The sequence below is a fragment of the Mustela putorius genome, unplaced genomic scaffold (assembly GCF_011764305.1).
Source record: "Mustela putorius furo isolate JIRA1106 unplaced genomic scaffold, ASM1176430v1.1 tig00000127_pilon_pilon_pilon, whole genome shotgun sequence".
NCBI classification, from domain to species: domain Eukaryota; kingdom Metazoa; phylum Chordata; class Mammalia; order Carnivora; family Mustelidae; genus Mustela; species Mustela putorius.
Window position 1 is genome coordinate 6,619,876 of NW_025421288.1, and position 18,252 is coordinate 6,638,127.

Sequence of the window (18,252 nt, forward strand, 5' to 3'; positions counted from 1 at the left end):
GGCAGAGGGTTTTTATCAAGAAAGGATACTGTATTTTGTCAAATGCTTTTCCTGCATCGAGAGGATTATATGGTTCTTGTCCTTTCTTTTATTAATGTGTTGTATTACATTGATTGATTTGCAGATGTTGAACCACCCCTACAGCTGAGGAATAAATACCACTTGGTCGTGGTGAGTAATCCTTTTATTGTACTATTGGATCCTATTAGCTAGTATCTTGGTGAGAATTTTTGCAGCCATGGTCATCAAGGGTAATTGGTCTGCAATTCTCCTTTTTAGTGGGGTCTTTATCTGGTTTGGGGATCAAGGTTATGCTGGCCTCATAAGAAGAGTTTGGAAGTTTTCCTTCCATTTCTATGTTTTGAAACATTTTCAGAAGAACAGGTATTATTTCTTCTTTAAATGTTTGATAGAATACCATAGGGAAGTCCTCTGGCCCCAGACTCTTGTTTGGTTGGAGATTTTTGGCTACTGCTTCAGTTTCTTTGCTTGTTATGGGTCTGTTCAATTTTTCTATTTCTTCCTGTTTGGGGTTTTGTAGTTTATATGTTTCTAGGAATTTACCATTTCTTTCAGAATGCCTACTTTTTTGGCTTATAGTTGCTCATAATATTCTCTTAATTGTTTGTATTTCTTTGGTGTTGGTCATGGTCTGTCCTCTTTCATTCATGTTTTTATTTATTTAAGTCCTTTCTCTTTTCTTTTTGATAAGTTTGTCCAGGAGTTTATCAGTCTTATTCTTTCAAAGAATCATCTACTAGTTTCAGTGATCTGTTCTACTGTTTTTTTTTTTTTAATTTCTATATCATTGATTTCTGCTTTAATCTTTATTTCTCTTCTCCTGTGGATTTAGGCTTTACTTGCTATTCTTTTTCCAGCTCCTTTAGGTGTAAGATGAGGTTGTATATTTGAGACTTTTCTTGCTTCTTGAGGAAGGCCTGTCTTGCTATATACTTCTTTCTTAGGACTGTCTTTGCTGCATCCCAAAGATTCTGAACTGTCATGTTTTCATTTTCATTTACTTCCATGTATTTTTAAAATTCTTCTTCAATTTCCTGGTTGACCCATTCATTCTTTAGTAAGATGTTCTTTAATTTCCATGTATTTGTGGTCCTTCCACATTTTTTCTTGTGGTTGACTTCAAATTTCATAGCATTGTGGTCTGAAACTATGCATGGTATGATGACTTCAGTATTTTTGTACTGGTTGAGATCTGATTTGTGACCTAGTATGTGATCTATTCTGGAGAATGTTCCATATGTTTTCAAGAAGAATGTGTATTTTGCTGTTTTGTGATGAAATGCTTTGAATATATCTGTTAAGTCCATCTGATCCAGTGTGTCATTCAAAGTCCTTGTTTCCTTGTTGATCTTCTGCTTAGGCGATCTGCCCATTGCTATAAATGGGATGTTAACAGTCCCTGCTATTATTGTATTATTATCAATGTGTTTCTTTAATTTGTTATTAATTGGTTATATATTTGGCTTTTCCCACATTAGAGGCATAAATATTTACAATTGTTAGATCTTCTTGTTGGACAGACCCTTTTGTTATGATATAGTGTCCTTCTTCATCTCTTATTACAGTCTTTGTTTTGAAATACACTTTTCTGGTATTTTGACAAGGATGGCAACTCTATCCTTTGTTTTGATGTCCATTAGCATGATAAATGGCTCTTTACCCCCTCACTTTCACTGTGGAGGTATTTTTGGATCTAAAAGAGTCTCTTATAAGCAACATATTGATGGGTCTTTTATTTTAAATCCATTCTGATACCCTATGTCTTTTGACTAGAACATTTAGTCCCTGTACATTCATAGTAAGTATTGAAAGATGTGAATTCAATGACATAGTATTACTTGCAAAATCTCTGTTCCTGTAGATTGTCTCTTAAAGACCTAGATTTAGATGTACATTTTATGTGATAGAGTTGAACTTTGAACCCAGATAGCTTAGCTCAGAATCCAAAATTGTTTAGAGGATATGGCAGGAGGAACAAATGCTTAGGCTACAAAGGCTGAGGGTAAAAATCAGAAGAGAGAGTGTGAGCAGCAAGTCCTGATTTAGGATAAGATAATATGCAAGAATCCCATCAAAGATGGAATTCTCTATATCTACATCTACATTGACATCTATGCAATACTCTACAAAGTAATGCATCCTATTTATTTAGACAGATTCACTTATCTACCCTTTGTTTCTTTTCATTTCTTCTTGCATTTCAGCATTTCAGATTGGAATTCCCTTCCCTCTAGCTGAGAAACTTCCCTTAGTATTATTTCTTTCAACACAAATATTATGAACAATATATTCCCTCAGCGTTTGTCAGTCTGAAAAACAACCTTACACTACTTTTGCTTTGAAAGTATCTTTCACTGCATATGGATTTTAGATTGACATTTTATTTTATTTCAGCACTTTTTAAATGTCAGTCATTGTGTTCCACCTTCATTCCATCTTCGACATTATGAAGTTTCTGTGAGCCTTAGCTATGCTCCTTTAACATGATGTGTCTGTTTTTCTCACACTACTTTTACAATGTTCCCTTTACCTTCAGTTTCCAACAAATTCACTATGCTGTACCTAGATGTATTTTGCTTTGTATCCATTTTATCTGGGATTAGCCAAAGGTATTTATCTATAAGGACTTGAATCTGAATTGATACTTTTCATCAACTTTGGGAAATTGTTGGCCTTTTTGTCTTCAAATATTGCTTTTGCCAAGTTGCCTTCCCCTTCTCTACTTTTGGGACTCCAGCTAAAGGTAGATTAAATATTTTCACTATCCCCACATGTTTCTCACAATTTTTTTTCCTTTTTCTTTTATTATTTTTTCTCACTCTACTTTTGTTTCATCATTTTCTATTGCCCTTTCCTCCAGGTCACTGATGCTGTTTAGTTCTGTGTCTAATATGCAGTTATGGAGTTTTCTCTTTCAGTTACTATATTCTTCAAATCTAGAGCTTCCATTCAATTCTGTTTTTAGGTTCTAATTCTTCTGTGAAATCCTCTATCTTTTTATCTGTCTGCTCCATTCATTCCTATTTTCTTGAACATATTAATAGCTGTTTTAAAAATTGTATCAATAATCCCAATAACTGAATTACTTATAAGACTATTTCTATTGGATTTTCCTAGTCTTAAAAAAAAAATAGGATCCTGTCTTTTAACCTATCTAGTAATTTTTTATTGAGTGCCAGAAATTGTGTATAGAAAAGCATAGCAATATCAAGTGATGTTCAGTCTTTCCAGAGGGGTTCACCCATTCCTCCCCTCAGCTGATAAACAGGACTGAGGTTGGATGGCAATATGGATAAGAATACATATACCTCTCAGTCTTCTTCTACTTATGGCATAAAGCCCTCCAGGCTTTGCAGTTGAGAACCTGATATGTTTATGAAAAATTGTCCCCTAGAAGTCCTGATCTTTGTTTCCACAGCACAATTATGTGGTCAAAAATTCTTCTTTACCCTTCAGTTTCTTTCTTCTTATGCAACTTACTGACCAGCAAAACTTCAAAATCTGACCAGCATCTTTTTTTTTTAAGATTTTATTTACTTATCTGACAGAGAGAACATGCGCACAAGCAGGGGGAGTGATAGGCAGAGGGAGAGGGAGAAGCAGACTCCCCAGCTGAGCAGGGAGCTGGATGAGGGGTTTGATCCCAGGACCCTGGGATTATGACCTGAACCCAAGGCAGACGCTGACTAGCATCTTAAGAGAGTGATTGGTCACATAGCTGGCTCATTTCTTTAGCCTTCTCTTTCCACAGAGGCTTCTTTCCTCAGTTTTACAATTTTATCTTTCCAGCCTGCAAGAACACCAAAAGCTATGATGATTCCTCTCTACCTTGGCAATAACATTCTGTTCTGGCAAAATCTGAAACCTCAGCCTCTTGCCCTAACAAATGTTCCCAAGGAAAAATTATCTGTAGAACATCTGCTCACCTCTCTGTGGTCTTCTTTCAGCATTCTTGGCCCCTTTATATTCTTCAGTGCCTTAGCACTGATGGTTTTCTTATGCTATTACATAGACAAAATACTTGCAGTATTGTATCCTGTTTTTCTAGCTGTTGTCAGAAGGAACATTCATCTGCCATAGCTTTTCCATCATACCAAAAGCAAAAATCTTCTCAATGTTTTGAGGTTCATAGGATCTTATTTTCTTGTATTTCCAACATTGATTATTTTGTCGTCTCTTTTTCTTAGCTAATCATACTAAAGTTACATTAAGTTTTTTATCTCAAAGAACCACATTTCGGGTTTTTTATGTACGTTTGTTTTCTATGGCAATACTTTCTATTTTTGTCTTTATATTTCCTTCTATTTTTATAACTTCATCAGATTGATGCTTCGTCAGATCTGTTGCATCTCTCAAAATTTAATATGTGGTAATTTCAGCATTATTCAGTTAAAATATTTTACAATTTACAATGTTATTTTTCCCCAAATATTACTTTGCTGTTTGACTAACCAGTGTTTCCTGAAGTTCAATAATTTATTTTTTTGTTTTTAAACTGTTAAATTGAAATTTAGCACAAATACAGAAAATATACAAAACATAACTATCCATATCAATGAATTATCCGTGGGAATGTCCAAGGAACTCCTTTTGAAATCAAACATATCAGAAGCCCCCTTCACGTCTTCTTTCAGAAACTTAACCCTCTCTTCTTTCTAAAGGTAAATGTGACTTACTAAACTGTGGCATATAAATACAATACTGCTATATTAGAGTAAAAAGGAACACACAATAGTGACTACACTACAGTAAGAATGAATAAGACAGTGTTGAATGAATGAAACCAGAAAGATAATAATTAATACACATTGTATTATATGTGTATAATTAATTATATTTAAAATTGTATACAATACATACTGTATAATTTTTTAAAGTTTGAAATTTACCTCATTGCCAGAAATGGGAATTTTTACAGGATTTTAAAAATTTCATTTGGGACATCTGAGTGGCTCAGTCAGTTAAATATCTGACTCTTGATTTCAGCTTAGGTCCTGATCTCAAGGTCATAAGTTCAAGCCTTGTATTGGGCTTTGCACTGGGCATGGGCATACTTTAAAAAAAAAAAAGTCATTTTACATGTATGGGCTTAATTAGTTAATTAATTAATTTTGTTTTTCTATAATGAAATGAAGGTATATTGGTTTTTGTTTCATGTTTTTATTTAAATTTCAGTTAACATATCATTTAATACTCATTTCAGGAGTAAAATTTAGTGATTCATCATTTACATACAACACCCACTGCTCATCATAATTGCCCAGGTTAAATTTATTTAAAATGTTTTGTCATTGATGATGAAAATAAAGAAAATTGGCAGATTTGTATGTATACATAAATGAATAAGAATTCTATATAATACTAAAAACAGCATTTTGTAAATTCCAAATTATACAAAGAAGCTGAAAAGCACAAAAATAATGTATAGGCTGAAATAGAGGTAGAGGGAAATGGTCTAATGTCTTTGCATCGTCTAGAATAATATTAAAAATATTAAATTATAAATATTAAATTAAAAATATTAAATTACCAATCATTATTATGCTTCAGCATTTAGAATTTTGTGTTAAAGGAGTGAATAAAATGCATGCATGCAACATCAAAAAACAAAGAGTCCTATTTGGATCCTGGTAAATTTGGAGAATGGGGAACCCAAAGAGTAACGTGAGATTCTGGAAATGTTAGAAATGATAATAAATCGTCCCCTTTAACATACGTGCCAATAAGGCAAACTAACTTCATTCCAACTTGTTTGTTCCACATATAACTAGTTGACATTTTGTATCTATTCCAGTTGAGGTGCTCCATAAGGACAAATACCTACAGTTCTACCCTTGCAATGATTGGCCTATTTCTAATTGGATTTGAAATTACATTCTTTTTAATCAAACGAGAAAAAATTGTATGGATTCAGGTAAGTAAAAGATTTTATAAATTTTTTTTTCACAATCAGAGGTTTATACATTAAGTTTGTTTGTAAATGAGCTGAGAATATTTTGGTTTTGAACAAATGTGGAAGTGGTAGAAATTATTCACATGTAGTATGACCACAAATATGGATTCAAATCACTGAAAGGGCTCCAAACCTATGACCACCAAAAATTCAAGAAATCAAATAAAGGGTATTACATAAAGTAAAATAACTAGTATCTACATTAATAAGATTCAGATGAAGGATACTGGTGAACACAGAAAGACCTTAAATAAGTAGATAGCTTTTAAGGATAGATCTGAGATTGATAGGCTCATTGACTCCATGTCCTGGATATCTGTGTCTCCCCAGTGCCTATTACAATGCCTGGAAATTATTAGATGTCTAATAAATGTTAATTGAATGAATGAATGTTCTTTATTAAATATTCCTCTGATGGTATTCCAGGTTAGCATATTAAACATTCCTGAGAACTGATAATCAGAAGTTCTCTAGACACAATAATCGATAAGTCCCAAGTCCCCTGAATATGCCATAAATTCACCTTTTCCTGACACAGCACTAACCATTTAATTTTAAACTAAATATACTGGAAATGTAAGTTGAAATGGAAGAAAGACCAACATACTGATCATCAACTAAATTTGCATAGGATTCCCAGTTTCTTTTTTTTAAGATTTTATTTATTTATTTGACAGAGAGAGAGAGACAGAGAGGGAACACAAGCAGGGGGAGGGAAGAGGGAGAAGCAGGCTTCCTGCCGAGCAGGGAGCCCAATGCGGGGCTCCATCCCAAGACTCTGGGATCATGACCTGAGCTGTAGGCAGACGCTTAACAACTGAGCCACCCAGGCGCCCCTAGGATCCCCAGTTTCTTAAAGTTATGGAAGTCTCTGTATTAGTACACTAACTCGTCAGGATTTCAAAGACCTGGTGAAATTAGAACCAAAAAAAAAAGAAGTCTGATTCTTATTCAGCAAATTTTCAAGATGACAGGATAGTCAGGGCGAATAGTCACAATCCAAGCTTTTTCTTATCATAAACATTGTTAGCATTTTTGTCATCTTCGGGCTTAATTTACATTTTATGACACCATGTGCATTGTATCCCTTAGAGAATAGGAACAAGTCCTTAAGAAGTCTACCTGGGGCCTACCAGGTGTTTATATTTCTTTTTCAGTGTCCTGCCCACATATATGTCAGTTCAGTACATACACGGAGGTTCTGTTTTTACAGGTAATAGGAATAAATAAGAACATTTTAAAATATGTGACTGAGCACCTGACTGATAGGTCTTAGAAGGTACCACTTGTATGTGCAAAAGCACAAAAGATCTGGGGCAAAGTTGTAGAGCACGGTACACTCAGAGGTCAGCCCACCACACCCCCTGGAAGTTCATTATGTTATACTCATAGTGCCTGAACCCTGTGAAGAAAATTAAAGACAAGAATGTTTGAGGTCTGGTGGCTTTTCATGCCTAAAACTGTTATAGAGGTATTGTGGGAACCGAAACCCGGTAGGGGCAGACAGGGCATAGAAAAACCTCTAGTGTGATTGATCAGATGTTTACCCCGGAAAGCCTTCTTTCACTACTGATACAGGAACATGCCATACAGGAGGCCATAGGGTGTGTTCTCAGTTGCTAGCATCAACATTTGTGCACAATAGATTCATTTCCAAATGCCAGAAGTCACAGATTTCGTAAATATGTTTGTTGTTCAGGGCTGCTGCATCAGACTTGCAAGCTCTGAGGCTTGGAGCAACCACCGGCTTTCCCTTAAGGCAGACCCATTTGGAAATCACAAATCCTCTCCTTCTCTCCCAAGAGGCTTCCCTATGAAAACTTTCCCACATTATCCCCAGCAACCAGCTCTGATTACTAGAAGCTACCAAAACAAGCAACTTTGGTTAGGCACTCTGCACTTATTCTCCTACAGAAGCCATTCAAATGTTCCAACAAAGAATCAGAAAATATCAGTAACTTACTGACTCTTTCTAGACAAGGAAAGGGCAACAGTTTGTCTAGGTAAAAAGTTTCAGTTTTTTTTCTTTCTCCATAGACACAAAGCTAGGCATTTTTATACTATTTTTGGCTGAAGATGTGTATATAATAATATATATAACATATGTAACAAATTATAAATGAATTGCTTACTTTCTAATATTTGATTCTATTCCACATAGGATTTGAAAGCACTTAAATAATATGTATAGAAATGTAATTAAAATAAGTTTAAAATGAGTATTACAGAAATATGTATTAGCCTCCATTGCTATAACTATATAGTATACTCATATATTAGTTTGAACTGTATAAAATTGCTATTAGGCTGTTTCTGATCTACAAAAATGTCAGTTTCATATGGTTAAATCCAATATATTAAGCTATTCCAATATATGCCATTTGGAATATGCTCATTATGAAATCGTTAGGAAAATAATGATGTAAATATGTAGGTTTTTAGGATCCTCTGAATTACCAAAATTGAGTCAGTTTTTGCTATAAGCTTTCTAATTAGCAAATGTGAAAAGGAAACTCAACTATTACATGATTATAATGACAGAATGACCAGACAGAAATGCTTCACTGTGTCATAGATAAAATGATTCCTGGAAAAGTACTTTGCTCTGAAGTCAATTGCTTGTGTAGTGTTTGGTAAAATATGCTGGAGTTCAGTATAATAGACCCTATGTCATGAAAGGGACTAGCAGGTAAGCTTCATGAAGCCTATAGTGGTGTTTGCCTCAAATAATGCTTCATCCCCAGCATCTGGGACAGGAATTGGTATAAAAGAGGCACTCATTACATGTGTGTTAACTATACACTAGCTATGAATAGTCAACATTCCTACAGCAAAGGCTAGACCAACTTCCAAAAGCTATATCTTATTTAAAAAAAAAAAAAAACTTATAAAGAAATACTAGGCAAAATCTGTAAGAACCATTTCTGTAAAGAGCCAAGAAATTGTGAGCCAAGAATGGTTCAGGCTATAAACCTGGGGGTTAATGAGATTGCATACACCAAGAATGAGATACATGCAGGCTATAGACCTGAGGGTTAATGAGATTGCATGTATCAAATAGTACTTCATAAATAAATCTTAGGTCATTGGTAAGAATTGGTTATCCTGGACTCAATAAGATAATGTATATAAAACATTTACCACAAATGACTAGCCATATAGTAAGTGCTCACATTCTCAAGTATACATTATTCTGGAATTACTGAAACTTGAAGATATTTGTAACAGCATGAGGACTGTAAAAATTAAATAAACAGATAGTAAGTGTTATAATCCTTTAATCCTATATGAAGAACAAGATTTTCATACAGGTGAATGACCAGGCCTCACTCACTCTGAAATAGTTACAGTTATAGCTGAGACTTTTTTTTTTTTAAGTCTACTCCAGCACATAAATCAGGCTCCAAATATTTAACACCATAAATCCTGTTTGAAAATGTTTTAACTGGAATATTTAGGGAAAAGTATTTTGCCCAAACCAGTCTTAAGGAAATAAAAACACTCTTTAAAAATTTTTTTTTTTAATTTAAGGGTCATAACTTGCTAGTCATCTCACTGGGAAAACTGCTTGTTAATGAATCAAGATTAGTCAAATTAAAAAAATTAATCAAAATTTAACTAGAGAGTGCTCATTTCATTAGCACATTTACTAAAAAACAGTAACTAAAGAAACTGATACTTAGGAAATGTTATGAGGTTATTAAAAAAGAACAATGAATTTGAGGAACATTTAGTCAAATTAATCCTCTTGTTTTAAAATAATTTATATCAAGTATTCTTAGTGGTAGTTGTTATTTTATCTATGGAGGCCACTCCTACTTTGTAACAATTGAACAATGTCATTTGCATTTAAGAGAGTATCTGTCCTCTGCTCTAGGCAAAGTATGCCTGGAGATCTTTCAGAAGGTATTCCAATTAGAGTATCATTTAAAACCCAAGAGAGACTATATACAGCTCATTTTATGCCAGTCGTATCAGATCTTGATTACCTATTTGTCAGAAGATCAATTTCTGCTCATCCTTATCCCCATATTCAAATGAAGATTTTTCATTAGGATCACTAATCATGATAAATACATGTATAATCCACATTTGCTCCAATTCATAGGGAATGAAAAGAAACCATAAGTAATTCTCTTTAATGTTAGCCCTAATAGAGTGACATGAGAAATACACGTGGAAAACAATTTGGTAGTATTTACCATAAACCAGGTTTCTGGAAATCCACTTTAATCTTCTGAAAGATGGAAAGAGTTATATGGACTAAAACTGTGTAGCAAACTTAAATAAATTGTATTTCCACTTAAATATTATGTAGACATTGAGTATTATAAAGATTACATATAAATGCAAAATAACCTTTGATTTTAAATGAGATGAATAGAATATACCTTTTACAAGTATAATAGTATTATAGAAAACATGTTGGAGAAAACAGAGATCATGAAGCTGGGAGTCTGTCAGAACTCAAATGGAAAACCCGCAAGAGTCCAAGACCAAGAGTGTGGTAAGAGAAGAAGGGGGACCAGGAAGCAAGTTCTGAGCAACTCTGACATTCAGTAATACTTTGTTACTTTTACCATCCCAAGTCCATTTTCCTCTACTCTAAGATAAAAATAACAACACCACCTGCACAAAATGTTGTTGAGTGGATAACGTATATAAAACATTTACCACAAATGACTAGCCATATAGTAAGTGCTCACTAAATGTTTGTTGTTACAATTATTATCATGTAAACAAGTAAAAATCATCACAATTTTATTAAGATGGTGGGATATTATAGATAGCTTTCTATTTTCTAAAAAGTTTGCAATTTTATATTATCTTTATGATGCTAAAAATTTTAGAAGTATAAAGATCTGTAAGACATGTAGATTTCTTTTCTGTATTTAGCAAAGTGGAATGATGCTTTCTGGGTATTTGTGGCTATTCTCCTTGTTGGAGCTCTTCCTGGCAAATATAGTGAACAGTTGGATAAACCAAGCATTTTATCATGGCAGTAATCTCATATAATGTGAGTATTTAATTTCTCTGATGAATTAGGAAGTACTGTATTTGCTTCTGTTGTGAACCCATGCTAAAGAGATTAAAGTTTCAGTAGTAACTGGTTTTAGGGTTGCCTCTACACACTGAATATTAGTTCAAACAGTTTGGACAGCCTCTGTCTATGTGCAAATGCAGATAATTCTCTAAAGATAAAATTTTAGGATTAAAGAGCTATATATTCATATCCTCATAAGAAAATACAGTAGGAAATAGATCATTTTCTGGCTCAGGTCATTTGAAGGATAATCCTAAGTAACTGGTTTTAGGGTTGCCTCTACACACTGAATATTAGTTCAAACAGTTTGGACAGCCTCTGTCTATGTGCAAATGCAGATAATTCTCTAAAGATAAAATTTTAGGATTAAAGAGCTATATATTCATATCCTCATAAGAAAATACAGTAGGAAATAGATCATTTTCTGGCTCAGGTCATTTGAAGGATAATCCTATGGAGATCAGTCCATTTGGTCTCCAGCCTCTAGTTATCAAGTAAAGTTTAGATCCCTTGGATCTGGGAGCTTTGGAGCAGCAGGAAGATCAAGGATGTTGGGAAGAAGGAGAAATGGGTCATGACACATTCTATTATCAAATACCACTGTTCTTAGAAGAAAACAGTGATGCCCAAGTAATTTTCCAACCATGTCCTGGGAAATAGGCCAACAGCAGCCATGGCATTAAAACTAATTCACAACTGACTGAAAGTGGGTTAACCTTTTTTTTTAATTTTTTAATTTATTTTCAGCATAACAGTATTCATTATTTTTGCACCACACCCAGTGCTCCATGCAATCCATGCCCTCTCTAATACCCATCACCTGGTACCCCGACCTCCCACCCCCCGCCCCTTCAAAACCCTCAGATTATTTTTCAGGGTCCATAGTCTCTCATGATTCACCTCCCCTTCCAATTTCCCCCAACTCCCTTCTCCTCTATAACTCCCCATGTCCTCCATGCTATTTGTTATGCTCCACAAATAAGTGAAACCATATGATAATTGACTCTCTTTGCTTGACTTATTTCACTCAGCATAATCTCTTCCAGTCCCGTCCATGTTGCTGCAAAAGTTGGGTATTCATCCTTTCTGATGGAGGCATAATACTCCATAGTGTATATGGACCACATCTTCCTTATCCATTCGTCCGTTGAAGAGCATCTTGGTTCTTTCCACAGTTTGGCGAATGTCTATACTGCCTAGAGCAATCTATACTTTTAATGCTATTCCAATCAAAATTCCACTGGTATTCTTCAAAGAGCTGGAGCAAATAATCCTAAAATTTGTATGGAATCAGAAGAGACCCCGAATCGCTAAGGAAATGTTAAAAAACAAAAATAAAATGGGGGGGCATCACATTACCTGATTTCAAGCTTTACTACAACGCTGTGATCACCAAGACAGCATGGTACTGGCATAAAAACAGACACATAGACCAGTGGAACAGAGTAGAAAGCCCAGATATGGACCCTCAACACTATGGTCAAATAATCTTCGACAAAACAGGAAAAAAATATACAGTGGAGAAAAGACAGTCTCTTCAATAAATGGTGCTGGGAAAACTGGGCAGCTATATGTAGAAGAATGAAACCCAACCATTCTCTTACACCGTACACAAAGATAAACTCAAAATGGATAAAAGACCTCAATGTGAGACAGGAATCCATCAGAATCCTAGAGGAGAACATAGGCAATAATCTCTTCGATATCAGCCACAGCAACTTCTTTCAAGATACGTCTCCATGAGAGACTACAGATTTAATTTAATTTTTTAATTTAAAAAATAAATTAAAAAAAAGATATGTCTCCAAAGGCAAAGGAAACAAAAGCAAAAATGAACTTTTGGGACTTCATTAAAATCAAAAGCTTCTGCACAGCAAAGGAAACAGTCAAGAAAACAAAGAGGCAACCCATGAAATGGGAGAAGATATTTGCAAATGACAGTACAGACAAAAGGTTGATATCCAGGATCTATAAAGAACTTCTCAAACTCAGCACACACAAAACAGACAATCATATCTAAAAATGGGCAGAAGATATGAACAGACACTTCTCCAATGAAGACATACAAATGGCTATCAGACACATGAAAAAATGTTCATCATCACTAGCCATCAGGGAGATTCAAATTAAAACCACATTGAGATATCACCTTACACCAGTTAGAATGGCCAAAATTAGCAAGACAGGAAACAACATGTGTTGGAGGGAATGTGGAGAAACCCTCTTCCATCCACTGTTGGTGGGAATGCAAGTTGGTGCAGCCTCTTTGGAGAACAGTGTGGAGATTCCTCAAGAAATTAAAAATAGAACTTCCCTATGACCCTGCCATTGCACTACTGGGTATTTACCCCAAAGATACAGATGTTGTGAAAAGAAGGGCCCTCTGTACCCCAATGTTTTTAGCAGCAATGGCCACGGTCGCCAAACTGTGGAGAGAAATTGGGTTAACCTTTGATCTGATAGGAGAGAAGGAAAGGAAATAATTGAAACTGGGTGAAGAAATTAGAGAAGTGCAGGGATCCTCAGGTCAGAGGTGTTTATGGGTGGCTGGAATAGAAGGAGTAAACCCTGGGTTCTCAGCATAAGCAGACTCCACCCAAGACCTCTGGAGTTTGAGTGATGCGTATTAAAATAACCTGAGAGAAAGGAAAACTTCTCAAAGGGACACTTAGCATATGACTAGAAAAATTACTGACAGTGAGGATAAAAGTTTAAATAACTTAATTTAAAAACCCTCAGTAAGCAAGAGATCTTGGATCTTGAAGCTCCATGGTCTCTGGAATGAAATTCAATCCACACATTCTGAGAAGAGAAAGTATTTTTTGCTGTGTAAATGAAGATGCAGCCTCCAAACATCAAGGAAAAGGGGAAATGGCTGAGTCCCTACTCAAGAAACAAATATTAACATCTGAACATTTTTTTCCTCTACCTACATTTACCAAATATATCAAGTTAATTCAAAATGGAAATGATTTCATTTTTAAAGTATTAATAACAGAGGAAAATCTAAACAGGGTAAGGAGCTTTATGAGGCTGAATCCTGGTGTTTGGAGGGAATGAATGAGAGGAAATTAGTCTGAGTAGCCAGATGTTGTGCTAGTGTACCAGGCTCTCACACTATACATGATTTCTGCAGCAACTAGATTGGGTGGGGGTGGGGGGGGGGAATGGGATGGAGAAAAAGAAAAAAGAATTGAAAAATGTTTAGGATATTGCATCTAAAGAATTCTCTGGTCATTTCAGTTTGAAAGTAGTTTTCAACTCCTTGGCCAGAGAAATCAAGTGATGGGTGATGTGCTCTTTTCCTTTTTTTTTTTTTTTTTAATTAAAATATATTTGACATATAACGTTTTGTAAATTTAGGTGTACAACATGTAAATTTAATACATTTAGGTACTCTATGATTGCCATCGAAGCAAAAATTAGCACCTCTATTTCATATCACATAACTATCATTTCTTTTTTTTGGCTGGAATAATTCAAAGGTAGTCTCGATAGTCATTACTCGAACAGTCAAGGACAGAAATCATGCTCTTGCCAAGAGCAAAACGAACAGCATATACACAGCAACATCAAGTGCTTAAGTCTGCCAGCTAATTTCAGTCTGTGGGTTCCTAAGTCTTGACCCTCTGAAGGAAGGTTGACCTTCTGGAAGGAGAGGACCAATAGAGAAGGGAATGAGGGAAAGAAATGAGAAAAGAGTCATCAAGAAAACTGGAACATGAAATTATGTTTTGTGTACCACTTATAGATATACCATAGCAAATGATAGTGGATAAAATACAGTTTTATGTCAACCATAACGAAGTAATAACCTACTTCAAATGTATTCTAAATTCTTTCCTCACATAGTAACCCATTAAGCATAGGTTTAAATTAGTAAGTTTGAACTGTATTAGTTTCACTAGAAAACAAAACATTCATGTTTGTTTAGTTCAGGTGTTTAGAGTTTATGAAGCATTGTCACTACTTTCTAAACTAAAAAAGGAAAAAGAAAGAAAGAAAACATCAAAAGCAAATGTTTTGTTGATTCTTGAGGGGAGGAAGTAGGACGAGGAGGGTCCTGGATGGTGAGAATATTCCTATTAACATCGCTTCCAAAATACCCACTCAAAATCCTGTGGTCTGACATAGACGGGGCTCTTTGATCAGTTTCTCAGATATGACTTGTCTGCCTAGAGAAGAGATGACTCAAGAAGAGGTGTGATATCTCTCAGAGTCCAAGAATTAATATTCTTATTCAAGAATAACCTGGGAGGGGCACCTGGGTGGCTTAGTCAGTTAAGTGACTGCCTTTGGCTCAGGTCATGATCCCAGTCTCCTGGGATCGAGCCCCATGTTGGGCTCCTTGCTCAGTGAAGTCTGCTTCTCCCGCTCCCTCTGTGTTCCCTCTCCCTTTTTCTCTCTGTCTCTCACTCTCTGAAAGAAATAAATAAAATTTAAAAAAATAACCTAAGAGAAGAGTAGAGAAGAAAATATGCCAAAATGAGGAATGTTTATTTCAACCTGATTGTGTCCTTTCTCTGAGCCCCTGCATGTTATGTCTCCCACCTACCAAGTCAGAGTAGGTCTTTACTGGGAAGATTTTGGAAAGTTATTTAGTAGAAAACTTCAATGACATAGAATAAGACCACTTTATAAAATGCATTAATGAGGGGCGCCTGAGTGGCTCAGTGGGTTAAGCCACTGCCTTCGGCTCAGGTCATGATCTCAGGGTCCTGGGATCGAGTTCCGCATCGGGCTCTCTGCTCAGCAGGGAGTCTGCTTCCCTCTCTCTCTCTCTACCTGCCTCTCCATCTACTTGTGATCTCTCTCTGTCAAATAAATAAATAAAATCTTAAAAAAATAAAAAAAATAAAATTCATTAATGATCAATTTACTAATGCTCCACTTTTCTCAGGTTCATGATACAAGAGAATGCTTTTATTACATGGTGAAGAACAGAACCATCATGGCCTCAGCCCAGAATGAAAATTTTAATGGTGAATGAAGGAAGAGCATCATCATTTTGTTCAGGCAACTTTCTAGAAACACATTTTTGTAAAGTTTGTCCCAATGTTTCTTTTTCCCAGTTCTGTAAATAAAGATTAAAATTAATGACTCTGGCTATAGTTTCTGTATGGAGGATTTTGAGTGTAAAGTGTCCTCAGTTTGGATCTGGTTTTCTTGAGTTAAGGAATTATTTTACTTCTTTATTTCAAGAAAACCCAAGGGGCCACTGCCCAAGGTGTGCCCAGGACCTTCCCCCAACAGGAGTCCCAAAGTGAAAAGCAGACACATCTGGAAAAGATGCATTTAGAAGACCCCACCGGATTCTGTCCAGAGGAAGAATGTGAAAGAACAAATATCTTTCAGCAATCAAAACCCCAGGTAGGACCAGAAAGGCTTTCTCCTTCTGCCTCCCCCTACCAACTCCTGCTTTCACTCATTCTCTCTGTGTTTGTCTCTCAAATGAATAAGTAAATATTTTTTTTTAAAAAAAGAATCTGTTTCCTGGTTTGTCTTTCTCTCTCTCTCCTCTGTGTGTGTGTGTGTGTGTGTGTTTTCCTTTGTTCATTTGTCTTGTGAATGAGATCTTTCCATTTGCAATAACATGGATGGAGCTAGAAAGCATAATGCCTAGTAAAATAAGTCAGTCAGAGAAAAGACAAATACTACATGATTTCACTCCTATGGCAAATTTAAAAAACAAAACAAATGACCTTATTCCACTTTTTAAAGGTTAACTTAGTATTCATGAGCCTTTACTCCTTACACAAAGCTTTGAGTTAATTTATCAAGCTTCTCACAAAATTGAACTGAAATTTTTCATCAAATTAATATATTAATTTTGGAAGAATTGAAATCTGTTTTAGATTAAGTTATCCCATCCAAGAGCATGGAATGTCTCTCATTTCATTCAGGTCATCTTGATCATTTTCTGTGTTTGTCTTTGAAGTTTTAAACTTTTCCTCATAAAGATTTTATATATACTTGTTTAAATTAATCCCTGGAATTTTTATAGCTTTCATTATTACAAATGTTTTTTTCTTACTACATTTTGTAGTTGGCTATTAGTGGTGTAGAAAAATGATAATGGCTTTTGTAGGCTGATTTTGGACCTGAAAACCCAGATAAACAATTTTCTTAGCTCTAATAGTCTTTTTGGCAGACACAATTGACTTTTCAAAGTAAATGATCATATCCTTCATATCATTTAATTGTCTTCATTACGAACTTCGCTACTTAATATTCTTTTAGCGTTGACCAGTTCAATGATAAATAATAACAGTAATAGTGGACATCTTTGGATTCTCCCAACCTTAAATGGAATAAACCTCTAGTTTCCCCATATTGTATAATGTTTGGTGTAAGTGTAGGTTCTATTTTTCACTGTTAAAGAGATTTCCTTTAGGCTGCAAAGACATGCTTTGGCAAGAGTCTAGAGAACATTCTGGAAATATAGGAATTTATTAGGTCAGCTTCATTGGCAAGGGGTGACTTATCCCTGAGTTAAAATGATGTGTTAGCTCAAGCACCTGGGAATGACTTCCTAGTCTGTCATTTACTAACGGGAGCCTGGCTTACAGATTAACGGCATTTGATATATTAGAACTTTCTTTGCCTATGTTAGAAGAAGGAATTCGAAGATTCAGGAAAGTGAAGCTATTCTATACAACAATCTATCCTAATGACATCCTCTAAGAGGTTCCAGAAGGCACCATCTTCACCAGGGCATTAAGTCATGCACTGGTGAAAAAGCAGCGACACACTGAAGAGCTCTGAGGTAGCTGTCATTCCTAAGCCCAAGACCCCAGTGGGGAACATAGCAACAGGCTCAAGTACCCTGATCCCAGTGGGAATTATGAGATCCCCAAGTGGCAGAGGGCTAATGTCCCTTAACTATCAGAGGCACTGTGGGTAAAATTTAAATTCCCTTCCCACACATGTTCCCCAAACTCCTGCCAATACAGATTGTTGCAGTCTTATAAGTTTTCAATGAAGAGACTAACATCAGAGAGACAAGATTGTTAAGAAGGATGTCATCTCGTGTTTCACGCGAGGCTCCTGTGCTGCCATTATTTTTCCTGAGACCAAACTTGGAAGTCTTGCACGGGTACTTCTTCAGTTTAATAATAAAAGATCTATTGTGGACACTGCGGGGGGAGGGGGTTGCTGTGGGAGTGCTGTGAAGTGTGTAAACCTGGCGATTCACAGACCTGTACCCCTGGGGCTAAAAATACATTATATGTTT

The 18,252-nt window shown here is 35.5% G+C and overlaps 1 long non-coding RNA gene across 1 annotated transcript; it reads left to right on the top strand.

The window, feature by feature from the left end:
• Positions 1–4,531: 4,531 nt before the first annotated feature.
• LOC123388673 lies at positions 4,532–16,082 on the top strand. Its single transcript, XR_006603154.1, has 3 exons — positions 4,532–4,682; positions 5,816–5,935; positions 15,919–16,082. It is a non-coding gene; the product is annotated as an uncharacterized LOC123388673 (long non-coding RNA).
• The last annotated feature ends 2,170 nt before the right edge of the window (positions 16,083–18,252 follow it).